At 39.9% G+C, this 14,918-nt stretch overlaps 1 long non-coding RNA gene across 1 annotated transcript in view; it reads right to left on the reverse strand.

Annotated features, from left to right (window-relative positions):
• Positions 1 to 14,918, reverse strand: part of LOC116439712 — a 41,630-nt gene that overhangs the window by 25,592 nt on the left and 1,120 nt on the right. The window lies entirely within an intron of this gene.

Below are 14,918 nucleotides of genomic sequence, written 5' to 3' on the forward strand. Positions count from 1 at the left end.
TGGCAAGGTTTTGGTGGGTGGTGCTGCAGGGGTGGCTACTGTGAGAAGACACCAGAGGCTCCAAGACGGACCCACTGCTGGCCAGGGCCGAGTCCGTCAGCGATGTTGGCAGAACCTTGTATGTGATAACGTATTTAAGAAAGGATGAAAAATTCTGGAAGAGAGGAGTTAGAAAATGCAAAAAAAAACCCAACTCCACAGAAGGAGAAGGAGGATGTGCATCAGGCGCCAGAGCAGAGAGTCTCCTGCAGACCGTGGTGAAGACTGTGGTGAAGACCATGGTGAGGCAGCCGCGCCTCTGCAGTCCATGGAAAATCTCTTAACAGTGCAGGTGGGTCTGTCCTAAAGTAAACTGCAGCTTGTGAGAGCCTGCACTAGAGAAGGCTCCTGGCAGGACCTGTTGACCAATGGAGAGGGGAGTCCATGCTGCAGCAGATGTTCCTGAAGCACTGCACCCTGTGGAAGGGACCCATGCTGGAGCAGTTGAAGAAGAACTGCATCCCATGGGAAGGACTAACACCGGAGTAGCTCATAGGATTTTGTCCCGTGAAGTCAGGGAAAGAGTGGGAGGAAGAAGAAGCAATGGTCACAAAGTATTACCAACTGACCACAAACCCCATTCTCTGTCCCCCTGCACTTCTCACATGGAGAAGGTAGAAGAATTGGGAATGAGGTTGAAAATGGGACAAAATGAGCAGAAGAGGGCAGATATTTTACAGTTATTCTTGTTTCTCATTATGCTGTTCTGTTTGAATGGCAATCAACTAAACTAATTTCTCCAAGCTGAGTCTGTTTTGCCCATGATGGTAATTGCTGAGTGACCTCCCTGTCCCCATCATGACCCATGAGTTTTTGATCTTATTTTCTCTCCCATCCTGCTGATGGAAGGGGAGTGACAGAGCAGCTTGATGAGCTGTTGCCAAGGTCAACCTACCACAGCTCTTTGTGTTGCACAATAGGGAACGCTTTGGAATTGAATATAAGAATAGTAATTGGGAAAGGTAACAGGCAAAACAGGGACTGAACAATACTAGAGGGCAAAATCGTTGTAGGGAATTTTATTCGCAGCTGTGGTGAAGGGATTAGGGGTGGAGTGTGTGTAAATTGTCTGTATTTGTCAGTGTTGAAATGATGCTTTAAATTTTTTTTGTTGTGTCTGTAAGAAACTGAGGTCTTTAAAGAATATATGATTGCATCTAAATTTAGTTAATTGTTAGCAGTAGACAGCCAGTAGGCAACAGGTGCTGAAATACCTTTGCCAGTCCATGAAGAAAGTTAAGCACTTCCAAAGTGCCCTCCTGTTTTAGGCCGTTTTTAGGCACCTAGCCTAGTGTAATTTTCTTTGCAGGCCTTTTGTTCCAATCCTTTTAAGCTTTTATTTACCTTTATGGCTCTTTGAGATACTGCCTTCTACAAGATCTGCTCTGCAACATATATATACATTTTTCCTTTAAGCTCTCAGGAGTCACTTTCAGCTGGAAGAAGCATTATAGAAGCTATATTTTTGTATGCAAGTTATCTCTTTGTTATAGATAAAAACTTGGTTTTATGCCATAAAAAATTAATTTCTCGATCCACAGGTAACCATAGTGTTGATCGTTATTATTGAAAATGTGTATTTATTTTTCTTGAGCCAGTTTTGTGGTCTTGACTGTGGAAAGAGATTTTCTTTTACTAAATCTAATTTATTTAAATATCAGAAGTTAATTCCATCAGCTTCTGATCAGCTGTAATTAATGATCACTTCAAAATTAGCTCAAAGTGTAGGCTCAAAATGTATTTTAAAATGTAGTGTCTTCCTTGAAAAATCTCTTTCTTTCCTAAGGTGTACCTGCATCCTGGGTTTTTTTTGATCTCTATCATGAATAACTGTAGATTTATCAGCACCACAGTTTGTTTAACGTTGTCAGTATTTTTTCTTCAGCAAAAGCTGAAAGTTCAAGCTCTTAACTACACTCGAAAGTAGATTTGTTATTTCTCCAGCACATCTTTTTTCATCCCATAGATCAGTGTTTAATTGAAGAGATGATTGGAGAACAGAGTGCATTAAGAAAATTTAACCTCTGGGTTCGAATACATTAAAGTTCAAGACAAGTTCCCTGTAACAGTGCATGCATACTGCAGAACAATAAAAGACTTTGAAAGCCCACAAAGTATTTTCCCATGATCACGTTAAAAGCCCATATGTGATTTTGGACTTGCTAATAAAAAAAATTTACCAAAGTTACAGATGTTGATCGGAATTTTGGCTACACCAAAAGTCCTGCTGGAACCATTTTTTCACAGGTGCATTTAGTGGGGCCTTTTTTTTTTATTTTCCTCATTGGCAATAGCTGTCTATAATTTTTTTTTATGTCTCACAGACATTTTGTTTTTACTCTCAGCTTGGTCCCAACACTCCCACTGCACCTGCCCTGCTAGTACTTTATTGTCATGCAGAATTCAAGCTAAATTACTGGAGTCCTGCATTGAAGCAAAGACCTGTTCTTATGAAGCCCTCTCAGCTCTCTCAGACAATACCTGGGGATAGCCAGGAGTTAGAGCAGAGGAGGAACAGTTTCTAAGAGGCAGATAACTATTTTCTTTTAGTACTGGAATCTGTTTTGACTATGTTTAATTTTTCATGTACACAAATCCTTAATATCTCATGGCATGGTCTCCACTTGTGAATTACGTAAAAGTTAAGTGCTGCCTTGGAATCAGTAGTAATCCAGGGGCTTCAAGAGTGGTGTGACACAAATGTCATGCTTGCATTAGCACTGAGCAAGGGTGTGGGTGGGATTTGTGCTAACTGGGTGCTGCTGTCTTGTCTTTGCTGCTTGCTCTCTGCAGTGTATTACCACTGATAGCTGCAGGTGGCTTATCTTACAGAAACATTCATATCACAGCACTCGAGAAAGACAGGACAGAAACAGTTCAGTGTTTCCGGCCCAGCAAGCTCCTCAGGTACTAAGATAAGCAAAAAGGATGCAATGTCTTCCAATTGCATAAGCAGCAGCTACAATACAGAAAACCTTCTTTTGCATTTTTCTCACAAAGGTGTGAACCCAGTAACGTGAAGATAACCTTTCACATTACAGTACATGAAGTAAAAATCTGCATATCTATCCATGCTCCAGGTCATTTCCATCATCCCTCCTTTCTACTCAGTGTGTCTCCTAACATCATCAGCTACCATTTCATCAGCTCCTGCCATCACTTGTTCCTGATCCCTTTTCTAGTTCTCCTGGAAAGAGGACCTCCCAACAGCCATTCTCTGCCTTGATTTCCCTGTGACATGATGTGGTAACTTCATCAGAAAGCGAAATATTGAGTGTTCCAACCAGCCTGTAAAGACTCTCTTAGATGATGAAAAAGTGCACTGTTAAGCTGTAAAAATCTTTATGAGGTTATGCCTTATATATGAGGTAAACAGGAATGTGAGAAGAGCCCCAAAGGAAAAACAGTGCCATAACTGACTGTGCTGTATTTGCCAAAGTGTTGTAGTCATGGTGAGTGCAGAAATGCTTTCCTTCTTAATATATCTAGAGAAGTGATGTTGTGATGATGAAAATCTACAAAAGATAGATAGAGATGTTTTATATCAACTTCTATATCAGAGGTAATACTAGCTTTGCCATTACTGGAATTTTCAGCTGAAAACTAAGGACACTGATTCTTCAGCATAGCATATTTTAGCGGATATCCTGCATTAGAAATAGGAAGGAAAATCTGTAAAAACATATTTTCAGCATCTAGTTGCACCAATTAGGAACAGTATTTAGTTCTGTAACTATGATTTTACAGGTGAGATGATCTGCTTCTTTGTATTCACTTCCAACATAAATGCTGACAGACTGTAAAAGCAGGTGCCTGTCATTTCTCTGACTAGTTTATTCTTCACAGAAAGTTTCTTCCTAAGTTTTGTGTAAAGATGAACTGACACTAAAAGAAGAAAAACAAGTTTCAGAAATTATTTTAAACAAAGAATTCAAAATAAAACTACTCAACTAAATCTTACATTTCCATTGAGGTTATTTTGTGAAATCTTGTTTTATTCATAATAAGACAAGAAAAATAATTAGGATTTTATCATCTTACTTTTATCATTTGACTTTGAAAAGTACTGAGGTTCTACATGCTGGATTTTTTAAGTACCTAAAGTAACTTATTCAGTTTTGGTTTTTCACAATCCTGAATGCACAAATGCATTCAGGAAGCTTTTAAAGTGAAGAAAAGCTAAAAAAGAAATGAAGCTTGACCCTATCGCTTTACTTGCATTCCTTTTTTTCAGTAAGTGTATGCAATTCTTTTTCACCATTGTTGCCTTTTTAAAAAATAATTTGGTTCCAAAATTTTTAGAATTGCCAAATGATAAGTGCAGTGACAAGAAATTTTGAATGTATGTTCTTAAGTGAGGTAGATCAAATGGGAAGAAAAGGTAGGTGGCATGTAAGGTGTCTGGTTTGAGAGGAGAGTACAGAGCAGGACATGATCCGTGAGTTTAGGAGAAGAGGGAGAAAGAGGTTCAGAGTCCTTCATGGGAGAATGGAGGAAAGCCCTGGGATTCTCTCTCACTACAATATTTCTGGTTTTTCCACTGTATAACACATGCCCATCTTCTATTTCCATTCTTGTAAGGTGTTGGTGGCAAGGTTTTGGTAGCATATGGGGAAAATGCATGTGCAAGGAGTGGCCAGGGACTGCCACTCGATGGATATGGCTGAGTGCAGATGTCTCCTAAATAGACCCACTTCAGGACACAGCTGAACCTGTCAGCCAGGCTGGTGGTGTCTCTGGAAAACCGTATTTTAGAAAGGCCAAAATGCCAGACAGCACTTATTTTGTAACAATGCATCTGTTTCCTTTTATCTGATAGATTGTCCTGCCTAACAGATAACTGATGCTGATATTGCAATGCAAATCTTTTTAAAAGACTATAACACATATCAAAAAAGAAAAAAAAGCATTACATTATATCCTAGGAGTGCTTTGGGAAACAGTAGTATGAACTAGGGACAGAGATGTCTTCCTTGCAATCCTCCCTTCCTTCAGAGAGAGTAGCAGGTCCTCATTTAACATCAGGCCTGGCAGAACACTGTATTCATGGGTGTGGAGCAAGGCCAGACTAAAACACACCATTGTTACAGAGGCTACCACTGTCCCAGAGATGGAAAAGGCTTTGAGGTAAACTGAGGTGTGGGAAGTGAAAACTTGTTCTCTTTGGCTTCTGTGACTACAGCTCTCTTGGAGTGTATGATGTCACTGGGGTCTGTACTCTCTGTTCCAGGGCAGTTCAGTGGTATCCTATGCTGCACACCTGGATGTGAGAGTGTGTGCGTCTCTCCCTGTGTCACCAAGTGGGCACAGCAGCAGTATTTCTTTCACAGAGCACCATACATTTCATGGGTTTCATTTGTATCACGTTGGCAAGTGGTGCTGTGAGACTCAGATCCAAAGAAGCTCATGAATCCAATATGTTATGCAGAGATGAGCTTTTCTGCCTGTGTGACCCCTGATGCCACGCTTGCACAACCCTTCCACAATGGGACACTGGCAGAAACCCCTTTTTTTTGCCAGCCTGTTCCCACAAGAAATATTCTTGAGAACATTTTCTGTCATACTTGGTTGAAACATATTTCTCATGAATTTAAATTTAGATTGCCTTTGATTATAAAGGATCTGGTTTCTGGAATAAAGAAGAATGGGAAACTTAGAATCAAAGAATCCACATCACAGATGAAAACCAGCTAGGTCTCTAGCCACTGGGCCTTACAGAGCTGGGGCTCTGGCAGTTTGTAACTTCAAGTTCAAATACCTTGTATCTGCTAAGGTGTGAACTAGATCAAAGCCTTTCCTGCATCTGGAGTCATCATGACTTTTCAGTTTCAAGAATAACATTGGATTTTTCACCCTGCTGCTCTTACAGTCCCACAGATAATATATAAGGGAAAAAATAAATTCTTCCTTCTGGTTCTGAGTCTTCCAAATTTAAGGTTTTTTGATTTATTTCATAACTTTATGTCACTTGCCAATCTTCCATCACCTGCCTTCTTATCCAAACTGTGGATGATAAACAGGCAGAATTCTCACATTGTGACAGGAATGGATTTTGATTCTCTTCTGTCAGCCAAGCTTCTCATATCAAGTATAACATTTTTCATTGCTGAAACTGAGAACACTTCAAAAAGATGGATGGTGCAAGAAGTTCATGAAAAGCTGCTGGACAAGTTCCTGAAATTATAGGTAACAATCCAGAAGAATTTCATATGGGTATCAATAAAATTATTATGTGTGCTAGATATGCTTCACTGTAGTGCAGAAGCTTCCAGTAGGGTGTTTTTGACTCTGTGTGCATTCCCATGTTTGTGAAAATGAGGTAAGAAGGGAGGGCTTAAGTCAGGTGACATGAAGAGTGAACATATCTGTAACAGCAGAGAGACTGTCACAGAGCATTTGGCTTATGTGGCAGGTTTTGGTAGCTGGGTGATTGCAGAGATGGCCCCTGTGAGAACAGACCAGGGCCCAGGTCAGTCACAGCCAGTGACTCCATCTGACCTACCACAGGACACGGCTGAGCTGGTCAGTGAGGCTGGTGGCACTGCTGCAAGGACATATTTAAGAAAGGGTGAAAATCCTGCACAGCAGCTGTGAGAGAGGAGTGAGAAAAATATGAGAGAAAGAATCCTACAAATGCTAAGGTCAGAGAAGGAAGAGGAAGAGGCGTTCCAGGCACCAGAGCAGAGATTACCCCACAGCCTTTGGAGGACAATGTTGGAAGAGATGCACCGTGCTGCAGCAGGTGGATATGCCCTGAAAAATGGTGCATCTCATGAAGAGAGCATGCGGGAACGTGGAGAGGAGCCCACAAAGAAACAGGTTTTCTGTCATAATCAGTGGCCCATGGGGAACCCACACTAGAGCAATGTGTGAAGGACTGTCTCCAGCAGGAAGGACCTCACATTGGATCAGGGGAAAAATATGAGAAGAACTTCAGAGAGGAGATGCTGGGACTACAATCCCCCTTCCTCACCCCACTGTGCCACTCTGCATAGTGTGTGGAAGAGTTAAGGAACAAAATGAAGTTGAGCCTGGGAAGAAGTGGGGATTAGAGGGAAGATTTTTGAGTTTTGCATTTGTTTTCCACTATCTTACACTGTTTTTAATTAGCAATAAATTAAATTAATCTTCCCCAAGTGGAGTTTGTTTCTCCCTTGATGGTAATATTAAGTGATCTCTCTGTCTTTAGACAATCTCAACCCACAAGATTTTTTATCTTATTTTCTCCCCTTTATCCTGTTGAGCAGGGAGAGGGATATAGTAAATGGATGGGTGTCTGTCAGCAAGCCAAAGCCAAGTCCAGTACACAGAGACAATCATGAGTTAGTGAAATAAGTAAGTTTTGATCACTTCCTCCTCCTCAGGAAACATTGGTTGTTGTCATCTCGCTGTTCAGACCTGTGCATCTACAGGGACAAAGTGCAGCACATTCAGGAAATGCTGAGCCTTTCCAAAAAGAGAGGAAGTTTCCCAACGTTGTGATCCCTTGAAAAGAGGTGTCTTAACTGTGACCTCTGTCAAGGATACTTGGGTTACTACTTAAGGACACCTTATAGTGGTGCAGAAAATAGAGTAGCTGTACAGTCATTATATCTGAATTGGTGGTTATATGCCAGTGGGAGGGAAGTCAAATCCTCTGAGTAAAACCACCTGGGTGCAGTTTTGAAATGTGTTCTCAAACAGAAGTGCTGACATAAGGCAAATTTCACAAGTAGAACTAACTGTAGGTCTAACTCTCACTCTTGGTGGATGTAATCTCAAAGAAAAAAAATGAAAGAAATAGATACAAATGGAGATATAAATTATCTTTTATTCTATAGGTCTTATCATTATGGTCCCTGAAGAGATGTGAGAAACCTTACATCTTACATGTGTAAACACTGATACACTTTCAGGAATCTTGACAGGAAGATATGTCTGCACTTTTCTAAACATAACCAAAGCTGATGGTATTCTTAGCTTTTTCCTTCTTATCACCTAATTCCCAGTTGGTTTTGTCTCCTGCCTGCTCTGACTGCTGCAGTCCTTACAGTTTCAGCACAAGAAGCGTCATACTTCCCTCTGCTTCACAAGGGTGGACAAAAGCCTGTCAACAGCCCATAAAAAACTAAATAAAAATGAATCAAACTTTTAAACTAACATTTCCACATATTTTGTACACATTTAAGTGTTTCTAAATGCAAAAGTATTTGAGAAAGAAAAAAGTCTGACTGAAATATGCCTCACTTAGGTTTCTATTTCTGTTGGTTTGCAGTGAAAATGAGTCCTTGCAGGAGGAAGGACATAATTATTTTTATTCAAGATTCTGGGAGTATCCCCAGGTCTTTCTCTGCAAAGTTGCTTCTCATCGGATGGACCCCAGTCTGCTATGTTGCATGCAGTTATTATAAAAGGTACTTAAGTAACAAAGCTCTGTCTGTTACTTTTTTATTGTGAGGTTGATCAAACGCTGGTACAGGTTGCCCAGAGATGTTTTAGAGTCTCCCTCCTCAGAGATATTTAGAAACGATCTAGACACGGTCCTGGCCCAAGTGGCCCTGTTTGAGCAGGTGGGTTGGACCAGATGACCTCCAGAGGCCCCTTCCAACCTCATCCATTCGGAGATTCTGTGAACTGCTCAGAGCTTGGGAAATTTAATCTGCTGGAAAGGGTCTATTTCTCATATTTGCATGGCAAGATTATTTGTTTCATCTACATTTTCAGGACATTTTTCAAGATGAATAAATTGATTTTTGTATAAAAGCAGCTTCACATTTACCAGTGCTTCAACGCAAATACTCTTTAGGTCCCAGAAAATTCAAATCTTAAATGAATTGAAAACCATGTGAAGGAAATCATCATTAGCTAGTCAAACGTTTTTCTCATTTTTCTTTCCATTTCAACCACACTAACATCTCTTTCTTTCCCAGTCAGAACTGTAGATTGGCTTTGTTAGAGAAAAACACTTCCCCATTGCCATTACAGGATCTGTTTTTACTGCTTGTTAATCATGTTCTAACGTAAACTGTGCATAACTAATAATTTTAGATAGCTGTCATTTACCTCTAACCAGGGGAGCTTTGAAACACCTGTTTTAGTGTTCCCGAGTTACAATTTTGAAGCAACACATCCAAGTTTTATAGTGGTAATGAAGTTTTTTTTGGATGTGTGCATGAAAACTAAAAATCAGCTTTTGTAGATGAGTAGAATGACCGTTTCTGTTAATTCATGAAAACAAGAAATTTTAGGATAAACCACTAAAGAAACACAGGGAAATTTATCCATGCATTAGAAATCATTGTACCATTGCAAAAAGAGCATTTAATTTTAATTGTTTATTAATTCTAACCAGATTCCAAGCCTATGAATTCACAACTGTGGGAAACTGCATTTTTGGGACCTCTCAGGTCACCAGGGGTTAGAAAGAGCAGCATTGCTGTGATTTCACAGTGCCGACTAATTAGAAATCAACGACTAACTGAATAAAAGTTTCCCCCATCAGACTTAGACCGTCAGCATAGTTGGCTGAGTGATTTTTGAAGGCAGAGATGACAACAGCTTTCCCAGGAGCCTTCCTGGCCTTTATGGTAGGTGTATGGCCCCTAAACCTGGCTGACCAGTGCTTGCTATGCTTCCACTTCTCCACAGGCTTACTCTCAGTACCCTGGTCATATGTGATATCTTTTTCTGGAAAGCATCCTTCAGAAGGACAAGAGGGTTATTTTTGCAGACAACATGGGATTTAACAGTGAAGTCAGTGAGGGAGGTTTGAAATAGTGGAAAACAGCAACAAAAAATATTTAAGCAGAGCTGTGTATCTTTGTCATTACACTTTGTTTTATTCTGGTATCTAACCTTTGGTCACTCTGATGAGTCTTACTTGGTCCCTGTATCCATCATACCATCAGACAGGGAACACTACCAGCAGCATAATGATGTTCCTGGTGCCATCCCAAATCTGAGTATTCCCTGTCTTTATATTTTGTTAGTCACATGATTCATTATTTAGTATTGCACATCTAACTCTGTGGATTGATAGTTACATTTGATTTAAAGGGAAGTAGGAATGGAAATACAGGGGGAGAACACAAGTATCTCAGCTCTTGTTTGAACTGCATCTAACCCTTTCTCTCCTAAAGGTAACACCTCACTGCAATGCAGTGTGGGTCAGGATTCTCTGCTTACAAATGTCCAGAGAAGCTGGGCTTTGCTTTTGAAAAACCTTTTTTTTCTTTCTTCTTGGAAATTTTGGATTAATTTCCGTGACAGGTTTTTACTGGATTGTTACAGTTCCTCCTGATATCTTATAATGAGAGCTTTATAGTTTAGGATGCTATACCAGAAAAGTGAGTCAGATCCTGTCCTGTGATTAGTTCGTGTGTGCTGGGCAGGCAGAGACATGCTGAACATGTGGATTAACTTAACTATTTTCATCATGATGTGGTCAGTATTTTGGTATCTGGAAATGTACTAAAGAATAACTTCATTTTGCTACTGAAACCTTTACTACATTTTTAATAGGAAAGGTAAAAGTTGGGCTTTCAGTTCATTTCCAGCTGCTGGTTCCTATTTTGCCGTCAATATAATCCCTAAGCTCATAAAACTCTCCATAGGAGTCATTAATTTATGCATCTCCTTTTTATTTGGCCAGACTTACAAGATGTTTACTGAGGGCCTCAAAGACTGAGGCAGAGAAGGGGCTACAACAGTGTACACACCAGAGTTCATATATTGCAAATAATGTACAGGAATGGCTTAAGAATCTGTGTTCCTATTACACTCAACATGTGTACTGAACACACTGGATTGACATGTAAAATTTTGTCTATGTCACACAAGAAATTTTTGCTTGCCTTCCATATTCAATTTATTTCTGATAAATAATTCATTTGAGCAATTAGTTTTGAATCTTTACACCCTCAGTATGAGAGCAATTACAAGGTGAAAAATATGTGTGGAATGTAAGCTGAAATGAGTAAGAGAAGTGCTAGTATAGTAAAATATCTGAATGCTGTGAGGGACTGGAAAGCTGGCTGTCTCAAAACATTTCCGGTGTGTGTGTGCAGAAAAGGAGAAGGTCAGGCCTTGCCTTTGGTATATTCCATCCCTGCCATGGCCACCAGTCCCTGGCACACCAGAGTCAATGCTCTACACCTGCCTCTGGAACCCCATTGTAGCCCCAGAATGGCCAGATGGCTGGGAGTCCCACCTGGGAGAGGCCCAGGAAAGCCAAAAGGTTTGTAACCCAGGACATGAGGTGAGCACGTCTTGACCCTACCTCCTCTTGGAATTTGTATCAGCTGAACACTGCTGGAACCAGACTTGTTCTTTTCTTTGTCTTTTCTGTCTTTCTCTCATTCTGTTTCTTTTTCTAATTCCCTCTTCCCAGAGTTCTGAGTAGCTTAAAATTGGACGGGCTTGGAGTCTACTAATTTGAATGGGCAAAGTTAATGCTTTGAGAAGTGTTTTATATGTTTTAAACTTTTTCCAAAGTCCTCTAATTTTCTGAAGTTGCCAGTAAAGTTTTTTTGTTGTTTTGACCTCTTGAGAATATCTTGTGAGTATTTCTCCCTTGCATCTCACTCAGAGTACGTGAACAACCCCAAGCTCTTTTTAAGAGTCACATTGAGAGAGTTTTCTACAGCCTTACAAATGCACCCGTGCATATCTGACGAGAAGCCCATGAAGGTCAGATAATGAACAGATAAGTGTCAGTCCTTGTGGGAGACTGGAAATGTCACCAGATTAGTTATGTGATTTTGCATATATAAGCTCAGCTCAAAATAGATGCATTTGAAATATCACTGGGACTCTTGAGAATTATTCTAATATCCTTCCAGCATGTGGTTTTTAACAATACATATAATTTTCACTGTTCTTAGGAAGCTTTTGTATACTAGCTAGGCAGATGTGCTAAACCTTTTGAAGAGTCATTATTTGCATTTCCAAACAGATCATATCTCTCTATGTTGCCTTCCTATCTATCTCTTCAGAATACCTGAGCATGAGAGTGAGGGAATTGGATATGGCATCTACAGGAGTTACTCGGTTATTTGCTTTGTGCTCAAATGATTATGGGCACAGGCAGACAACAGTGCTAATGGAGTACAGGGGATTGCTCTCAATGCCATGATTTTGGGAAATCAATCTCAGGCTCTAAAGGCTTAGGACTTTCATGATATGAAACTAAATGGAAAAGAGCAATTCTGATTTCTCCATAGTCGTTTCAGCCATGTGGATCTCGGCCCTCTAAGTGCACACCTGCACTAGGAGCTCTGCACAGAGGTCTACAGGCATCATCAGGCGTTTCCTTAGCAACAGGAGCCATGTGTAGGCTGTCCAAACTGCTCTTTCTGCACCAGGTTTCCTTGGCAGCAAGGATACTGCTTAGAAAGGGAAAAAAAAGGCAGACCAATTCCGATACAGGAGTGAATTTCAGTAGTTTGCCTGTGCAGCCCAGGCTGCAAAAAAAAGGCTTTTGCTTATTGAAATAATTTTTTTTCTAAACACCTATATGGACCTGAGCTTTCCTCTGCTGAGACTGACAGAGAAGGTGCAGGGATGGTAGTGTGTGCCTGGCCCAGAGGAGTGCCACACTGTCTCAGCTGGCTGTGCACCACAGCGTGGTCCCAAGAGATTTGCATACCTGCAAATGCAGCATCTTCCCCTGCAGGTCCAGTGGATACGGTGGCCCTGGGGAAGCAGCTTGCACGAGGACTGAGGAGTTGTGTACTGCCAATGAGCTCAGGAGGAGCTCAGCAATTTGTGAAGGGTAGTGCTTAAATCAGTGAAGTTTCTCTGAGGAGCAGAGGTTGACCTTCACTACCAGTCATGAACCTTTTCATCACAAACCAACCTGTGCTCACCAATGCTGTAAGATTAGGGAGGAAACAGTACAGGGTTGTTGTTGCTGTTAGTGGCTATAAACATACCCACAGTGCAAGTTGCTAGGGTATATCCATCCATCACGTAAGTAAAAAGGTACATCCAGCTCCTTGACAAGGCATTGTTGTATGGTATGGAGAATCCAGAATAAATGTACCAAGCCAACTAGCCTAAAACGTTTGGATATTTCTCTGGAAGACTCCATCTGAACTGTAAACTGTTTCAGAGGTGTTTGAATTTAATTAAAATCTAAAATACACACATTGCTTCATCTAGCTATCAGATAATGAGATTTTATAGTTTATTTCTCAGTAAAACACAAAATAGAAAATGTATCCTTTTATTATTTGTGTATTTGTATTTGATTTAGGGCAACAATACTATCTGAAATGTCAAGTAATGAGACACCCTAGAAGAAAGAATAATGGAAGAAAGCTTGATGACTAAGGATACAAAGGAGTTCTCTGGAAGCAGTTTCTTGCGTTTGTACGGAAGCTCAGTGGCTTAAGGGGCAGACTTTCATTTTTATAAATGAAAGAAAATGGATTCGATATATAATGTATATATTTATACAAATATATAAACACAAAATGTTCAAATTATAAATTATTTATATTAGGAATAGAATATTTACTTAAAAACAAAGCGAGATCAGAAAACTATGTAAACTAATTCATATATTTCAAAAAAGATGAGATCATTCTTACTGGTTTTTTTAGAAATCACAGAAGTTTAGTAGGAGGTCTTACCAGAATTTTTTTATGAGCTTGGGTTTGCTCCCACTGAATTCACTGGACACAGATGACATAATTAATTTCTTCAGAATTTCAAAAAAGACTTCTTTGATAGCCATTCTAGGTTTTTCCATTTGCCCCTTAATAATGAATTTCTGTCCCAGACTATTGCTACCCTCTTCCTAACCACTAAAGCTTGCTCAAACCTCCAGGAATACTTCCAGTGTTTGAACAGGTGCCTGAACCAAGCAGCTGCGGAGCCACATTTCTCCGATGACAGCACGTATCTGCTACAACTGAGGCCCCAGTTCAGTCAATCAGTACAGCTGCTGGAACAAGACAGGTACCACAGACCCAAAAAGCCTCATGGTCTTCATTAGATCCACTCAATAATTTGCTCTTAAAAAATTTCTTGTAAGTACACATACTGTCTCTTGAAATACACCTTTTTGTCTCCATTTTTGCTGATCTGAATGGTTGAACAATATTAATAATGGCTTCTCTATACGTCTGTGAGGACTGATGCATTTTGGGGTCCTGTCAAAGTCCCAGTTTTATCAGACAGCTGAATTGGGACACCTATTCAAAGCAAAGCTTTTAAAATCCTTTCACAGTCTCTCATAAAAATGTACTAAGGAGAAAAGTAAATGCATTTACTTACTATAATAAGTGTCTCCTGCTTAGATGTCTCTAGCATTATTTATTTTAGTGTTTTGTCTTTTTGAAAACTTATATGAAGGCAGCATAAGGGAGTAAAATAGCTATTTGTCTTCAGGGCTCTATAACACCAAGAACATATTTTATATGCACCCTGATGTGTTAGGATTATTTAAATCACCAGGAGAACTAATGAGTAGGTCTTTGTATGTCCTGTCACTCAGCCTAAACTTTAAAATCGGAAATTAGTGACATAATTTCTGTGGCACATAAGAATGGTAAAGAGGAACTAAAGGGCAAGACTTCTTTTACTTCTAATTGCAGTAGACTCATGATCTCTGAAAACATCCTTTTAGCCCAGAACATCCTTGATTACCATATAGAGTTAGCGATCTACCTCTTTTGGGCTATTTTACAGTACTGCGAAAACTATTTGTACAGCCTTGGACCAATTTTGAATAAGTATGTGATAATGCCTAAGCCCACAGAGTGCAATTTTTTAATACATGTTAACATTCCAAAGTGTGAAAATGGCATTATGGAGATAAGTATGAATAAAGAACAAATTCATTTAGACATAGCCTATTGTTAAAATAAGCATTCAGACACATGCAGTCAGCAGTG

Source organism: Corvus moneduloides, chromosome 2, assembly GCF_009650955.1.
Source record: "Corvus moneduloides isolate bCorMon1 chromosome 2, bCorMon1.pri, whole genome shotgun sequence".
NCBI lineage: Eukaryota > Metazoa > Chordata > Aves > Passeriformes > Corvidae > Corvus > Corvus moneduloides.